The sequence below is a fragment of the Ptiloglossa arizonensis genome, unplaced genomic scaffold, assembly GCF_051014685.1.
Source record: "Ptiloglossa arizonensis isolate GNS036 unplaced genomic scaffold, iyPtiAriz1_principal scaffold0020, whole genome shotgun sequence".
Lineage (NCBI taxonomy): Eukaryota > Metazoa > Arthropoda > Insecta > Hymenoptera > Colletidae > Ptiloglossa > Ptiloglossa arizonensis.
The window spans coordinates 400001-406984 of NW_027478390.1; positions in this window are offsets into that span (position 1 = coordinate 400001).

Consider the following 6984-nt stretch of genomic DNA (forward strand, 5'->3'; position numbering starts at 1 on the left):
AAACACGCTGCTGTGTGCTCAAAGTGTACGGTCGTCGTGTCCGTTCTCGAGATAATAGAGAAGAACTGTTCGATACGTGCCGAAAGTTTCAAAGTCCCAGCGGCGTGATGCTTCCCGGTCACATCGGTCCGGAACGAAAATCTCGAGCTATCCACACGTTAGGCACACCACCGTGTAGCTGGCATGCTAAAACACGCTGCTGTGTGCTCAAAGTGTACGGTCGTCGTGTCCGTTCTCGAGATAATAGAGAAGAACTGTTCGATACGTGCCGAAAGTTTCAAAGTCCCAGCGGCGTGATGCTTCCCGGTCACATCGGTCCGGAACGAAAATCTCGAGCTATCCACACGTTAGGCACACCACCGTGTAGCTGGCATGCTAAAACACGCTGCTGTGTGCTCAAAGTGTACGGTCGTCGTGTCCGTTCTCGAGATAATAGAGAAGAACTGTTCGATACGTGCCGAAAGTTTCAAAGTCCCAGCGGCGTGTTGCTTCCCGGTCACATCGGTCCGGAACGAAAATTTCGAGCTATCCACACGTTAGGCACACCACCGTGTAGCTGGCATGCTAAAACACGCTGCTGTGTGCTCAAAGTGTACGGTCGTCGTGTCCGTTCTCGAGATAATAGAGAAGAACTGTTCGATACGTGCCGAAAGTTTCAAAGTCCCAGCGGCGTGTTGCTTCCCGGTCACATCGGTCCGGAACGAAAATTTCGAGCTATCCACACGTTAGGCACACCACCGTGTAGCTGGCATGCTAAAACACGCTGCTGTGTGCTCAAAGTGTACGGTCGTCGTGTCCGTTCTCGAGATAATAGAGAAGAACTGTTCGATACGTGCCGAAAGTTTCAAAGTCCCAGCGGCGTGATGCTTCCCGGTCACATCGGTCCGGAACGAAAATCTCGAGCTATCCACACGTTAGGCACACCACCGTGTAGCTGGCATGCTAAAACACGCTGCTGTGTGCTCAAAGTGTACGGTCGTCGTGTCCGTTCTCGAGATAATAGAGAAGAACTGTTCGATACGTGCCGAAAGTTTCAAAGTCCCAGCGGCGTGTTGCTTCCCGGTCACATCGGTCCGGAACGAAAATTTCGAGCTATCCACACGTTAGGCACACCACCGTGTAGCTGGCATGCTAAAACACGCTGCTGTGTGCTCAAAGTGTACGGTCGTCGTGTCCGTTCTCGAGATAATAGAGAAGAACTGTTCGATACGTGCCGAAAGTTTCAAAGTCCCAGCGGCGTGTTGCTTCCCGGTCACATCGGTCCGGAACGAAAATTTCGAGCTATCCACACGTTAGGCACACCACCGTGTAGCTGGCATGCTAAAACACGCTGCTGTGTGCTCAAAGTGTACGGTCGTCGGGTCCGTTCTCGAGATAATAGGGAAGAACTGTTCGATACGTGCCGAAAGTTTCAAAGTCCCAGCGGCGTGTTGCTTCCCGGTCACATCGGTCCGGAACGAAAATTTCGATCTATCCACACGTTAGGCACACCACCGTGTAGCTGGCATGCTAAAACACGCTGCTGTGTGCTCAAAGTGTACGGTCGTCGTGTCCGTTCTCGAGATAATAGAGAAGAACTGTTCGATACGTGCCGAAAGTTTCAAAGTCCCAGCGGCGTGATGCTTCCCGGTCACATCGGTCCGGAACGAAAATCTCGAGCTATCCACACGTTAGGCACACCACCGTGTAGCTGGCATGCTAAAACACGCTGCTGTGTGCTCAAAGTGTACGGTCGTCGTGTCCGTTCTCGAGATAATAGAGAAGAACTGTTCGATACGTGCCGAAAGTTTCAAAGTCCCAGCGGCGTGTTGCTTCCCGGTCACATCGGTCCGGAACGAAAATTTCGAGCTATCCACACGTTAGGCACACCACCGTGTAGCTGGCATGCTAAAACACGCTGCTGTGTGCTCAAAGTGTACGGTCGTCGTGTCCGTTCTCGAGATAATAGAGAAGAACTGTTCGATACGTGCCGAAAGTTTCAAAGTCCCAGCGGCGTGTTGCTTCCCGGTCACATCGGTCCGGAACGAAAATTTCGAGCTATCCACACGTTAGGCACACCACCGTGTAGCTGGCATGCTAAAACACGCTGCTGTGTGCTCAAAGTGTACGGTCGTCGTGTCCGTTCTCGAGATAATAGAGAAGAACTGTTCGAAACGTGCCGAAAGTTTCAAAGTCCCAGCGGCTCCCTCAGGGGCTGTAGCTTGTTGCTACAGTACGGGACTGGCAAACCCGAGGTGCCCGATGCCAAACCACACCGTAAGACTCCTGTTGGTCGTCGCAACGACCCACTCCCAATTCCTCTTTTGGCTTTGAGAGTGGTACGTGACGGCAGGAGGGACGGGGGCCTTGGCTTTACCGCCCGGGCCGCGAGGATGGTAACTCTATAAATTGCCCTCCAATCCTAAGCTACGGTGCGCGGTGATGGGATGCGTGGTTGGGGGGGAGGCCCCAATCCCAAGCGGCCAACTCCGGGGTACCTGCCGACCCCCCGGAGTATTTAGGCCTGCCCGGGTATGGCGGCTCTGCCCGGGTCGACTTACTTTCCGACCTACGCGTGGGAAAAGAATGAGTAATATTCCAAAAAAGAAAAAAGGGGGAGGGGGGTCGGAGCGAGTGGCGCGAAGTGTGGCGACGGAGGGGGCACTCGTGCCCCACCCGGCGCCGTTCGAGGAGGGGGACGAGACGGCGTCGGTCTCGTCCCTGGCGTCCGCGACCAGCGCCGCGGGCGTAAAGAGGCGCAGGACGGTGGAGGGGCGGAGGACGGAGGAAGCTCCGTCCACGTCCGCTGCTCCACCGTTGCTCACGGTGAGCGACGGGGAGGAGGACCTCAGGGACGAGGATACGGCCCATGTATCGGCCCGTATTGCCTCGTCCCTGAGGTCTATTGAGAAGGTGGCCACCACCTCGCGGGGGCTGACTACAGCCTCCGCGAGGTCGGTTGGCCAGGCCGCGACGGAGGCGCGGAGGGCTCTCCAGGAGCTGGGACGACGTGTCCCAGCTGCCTTGGAGAGCACGAACGCCCAGCTAAGGCAGCGTGTGGAGGCGCTGCAAGACGAGCTGGCGTGCTCGCGGAGGGAGACGGACGCCCTTAGGAGGCGCCCTCATCCGGGGCCGACGGGCGACTGCACGTGTGGGAGGGGGAAGGCGGGAGCTCCCCCCACACCAGCGACGTCCATGAGGAGCATCGAGCTCCTCATGGACGCCAAGATGGCGGCCATGATGGCCGTCATCCGCGGCGAAATCCGGGCGGCGCTTCGCCCCAAGGGCGGAGCGCCGGCGGGACCGAGGACCGGGCCCGGGAAACAACCGGGGGGCGGGGGACCGCAGGGGGGGACCATCGCGGTTCCGGGACCTGCGGCAAAGACGAAGGGCAGGGGTGCCGTGGTGGGGGCGACGGCGGGGGCACAAATGCCTCCGCCGCCGCCCCCATCCGGTCCCTTGTGGACCGAAGTGCTGGGCCGAAGGGCGGGAAGGACGGCGAGGAGGGCGGCCCGGGTGCCGCCGCCTCCCCCGCCGGTTGCCCCGAAGAGGGACGGAAAGGCGGGGAGGGCGAAGCCCCGTCTGGGACGCCCCCCTTCAACGGCAGCAGTTATGCTGACCGTCCCGGAGGGGGGGGGGGCGTCTCCTACGGGGAGGTGATGGCAGCGGCCAAGGAAAAGATATCCTTGGCCGCACTCGCCATCGAGTCGGTCCGCCCGAGATGGGCGGTGACGGGGGCGCTCATGCTGCGCGTGAGCGGCCCCGACAACGCAGCCAGGGCGGACCGACTGGCCGAAAAGCTGGGCGAGGCCTTGGCACCCCGGGGTGTCAGGGTCGCCCGGCCCACAAAGAGCGCGGAGCTGCGCGTTTGTGGGCTGGACGACTCGGTCACCCGGGAGGAGGTGGCCAGGGCGCTGGCCCAGGCCGGTGGCTGCTCTGAGGGGGACATCCGGACCGGGGAGGTCCGGCGGTCCTCCTCCGGCCTGGGAGCGGTGTGGGCACGGTGCCCTCTTCCGGCTGCCCGGAAGTTAGAAGCAGTCGGGAGGATCGTGGTGGGGTGGGTGTCGGCGAGGATCGAGGTCCTCGCCCAACGCCCACTCCAGTGCTACCGCTGCCTGGAGACGGGCCATGTCAGGCAGCGGTGCACCTCCGCGGTGGACCGCAGCGGTGCTTGTTACCGCTGCGGTGCCGAAGGCCACCGCGCGAGCCACTGCGCGGCGGCCCCCAAGTGCCCGCTGTGTGCGGACATGGGTAGACCCGCCGCGCACCGAATGGGGGGGAAGCATGTAGTCTTAGTGCGTTCAATGTCCGTTCGCAAGCGAAGGGACGCGCTGTACCTCGGACTTGAAGTCCATACCAGCGTTCTCACTACTTTTGCCTGGTGTTCGGGCATCTACCTTCTTGTCGCACCGTCACGTAGTTCGGAGGGTGACGGCGGCGAACCATCACTACCACCTCGAGTCCATCCCAATCCGGGGTACACCCGCCGAAGCGGGTGGGGCTTGGCTCCCGGCCCGAGGAGTCTTGGCCGAAGCCCAAGACTGTATTGCGTTCGAATAGTCGAGTCCTCCTGCAACGGGAGGGGATTGGTCGTCCCTGCACCGTCGCGTGATGCGTTCGAGTGGTTCGAATCTTGCGACGCAGGGGAAGAGCTCGACCCTGTTGCGTCGCGTTGTGTGTCGAGTCATGTTCGATGCAACGAAGGGGAAATGATCGACCCTATATCGTTGCGTTATGCGTTCAATGATGAATTTCGAGTTTGCAACGCAGGGGAGTAATTCGACCCTGTTGCGTCGCGTCATGCGTTCAATTTATTCACCTCTGATGTTGTTCCCCAGCACCGCGCGTGCGTATTTCTGGAACTCCTTGTAAAGATGTTCGGTGACCAGGTCAGCTTCTGTTACCGGCCATGAAAGGCCGTTGCCTTCGGCTGCCTGCCGCAGGAGTTCTCGCGCGCGTCGGTGCCTCGGACAGCGGAACAGGACGTGTGGAGGCGTCTCGGCCTCCCCACAGACACAGTTCTCGTCCGGGACCAGGGCGAATTCCTTTAGCTTCGCACGGAAGTTTCCATGTCCACTAAGGAATTGGACCACGTAGTGGTCGAGGTGAATCCAAATGGCTTTTAGACGGTCAGACACGTCCGGGAAGTATCGGAAGGTGGTCCTTCCCTTCTCGGACGACGACCATCTTAATTGCCACTGTCGTAGGAGTTCCTCCCTCACCCGGGCTTTTGCCTCCGAGGGGGATACCGCTCCTGACTCAAGTTCATCGTGACTTATTCGACAGTCACCCAGGGCGATGTCGTTTTGTCGTCTGATGTTAAAGGCGCACGCACGCTCCACTATCACCAGGTCTACCGGCATCGTACCGGCGATCACGCAGATTCCATCGGTAGATACCGTGCGGTAGGCCTTGGTGACGCCGAGCAGCACACGTCTCTGAGCTCTGGCAAGGATAGTCTTCGTAACAGAGCCCAGGCGGTCAGCCCAGCCGGCAGCGGCGTACGCCGTTATCGGTACAAAGAGGCCATCGTACAATGTTCGCATGGCTCGATGTCCGAGTCCCCACTTCGCACGCGCAAGCCGCGCTAGCGCGTAAAACGTTCGCGCGGTCTTAGCGCTCAAATAATCGACATGGGATCTTATTCCCAGACCAGCGTCAAAGTGGACCCCTAGGTACCGGATGGTACGCTTAAGGGCCACACTTCTCTCGTTAATCTTTACCACAGGAGGCCTTTCTCTATCCAGAGAACCTTTCAAGAGGACCATCTCGGTTTTGGTCGCTGACAGCTCCAATTTCTGGGTGGCGCACCAACCAGAAATGACGTCCGCGACTTTTTGGCCTTTGCGCTCCAACTCGCGTCTCGTGTTTCCACAAACAATCACGAGAAGGTCGTCGGCGTAGGCTATGGGCTCGCACGCGAGTTCGGTGTTCGAAAGGAGCTGCAGAACTTCGTCGAAGACTAGGTTCCAACAGCTCGGACCGAGAATCGAACCCTGTGGACAGCCTTTGGTGACTTTCTTGCGCACGATGCCGTGTTTGGAAACTATCGTGACCTCACGCTCGGCGAAGTAGTCGACCATCAGTCTGTAGAGATTTCGAGGGCATCCCCGGGCTTTCAACTTCTGTAGGATGCTGGGCCACCAGACGTTGTCGAAAGCACCGGAGATATCGAAGGAGAGTCCCAATACATACTTTTCTTCTCGGCCAGACACCAGGTCCCTGAACTTCACTAACGCGACATCAGTGGATCGTCCAGGCCTGAATCCGTATTGCCGATCCGAGCAGTAGTCGGGGTTCAGAAACACTTTTCTCATTCGTATCAACATCAGCTTCTCCAACGCTTTGCCCAAGATGGAAAGTAGGCAAATGGGCCTATACGATTTGACCTCCGTCAGTGGTTTGTCGGGCCCTTTCAGTATGGTAATGATAGAGCCGACTTTCCATCTGACGGGAAATACTCCTTTGCACAGACACGCGTTGTAGAGACGAAGCAGACCGCTGTGGACGGATCCATACGCGCGTCTTAGGACTTCGACCTCTAAACGGTCCGGACCAGGGCATTTTCCTCGCTTTAGGCTCCAGATCGCGTCTCCAACCTCCTTCCTAGTGAAGACTGTGCAGTCTTCCGTCGGCGGGTCGGTGATTGAATCTAGCCTGATGTTCGATTGCTCCGGCGTTTCGTCCGCGGTCGTGTCGTCCGGGATTAACGCTCCGAGGAGCTGCGAGGCGGTGGATTTCCAGTCCATCGTATAGCCGTCTTGCGTTCGAATGTTGGAGACAGCTGTCTCAACTCGCACCTTCTTTTGGGCGATCTTGTATGTGAGCCCCCAGGGCTCCTTGTTTCCTTGCTCGGTGACAAAGTTTGTCCAGCTTTGAAACTTGGCAGTTCGAACAGCAGCTGTATAGGCTTTTCTGGCGTTATTGTATTCAGCCTTTCTAGCTGCTCTCTCCTTTTGGTCTTTTTCACGCTGGAAGGCACGTCTCAGACGATACACGTGCGTC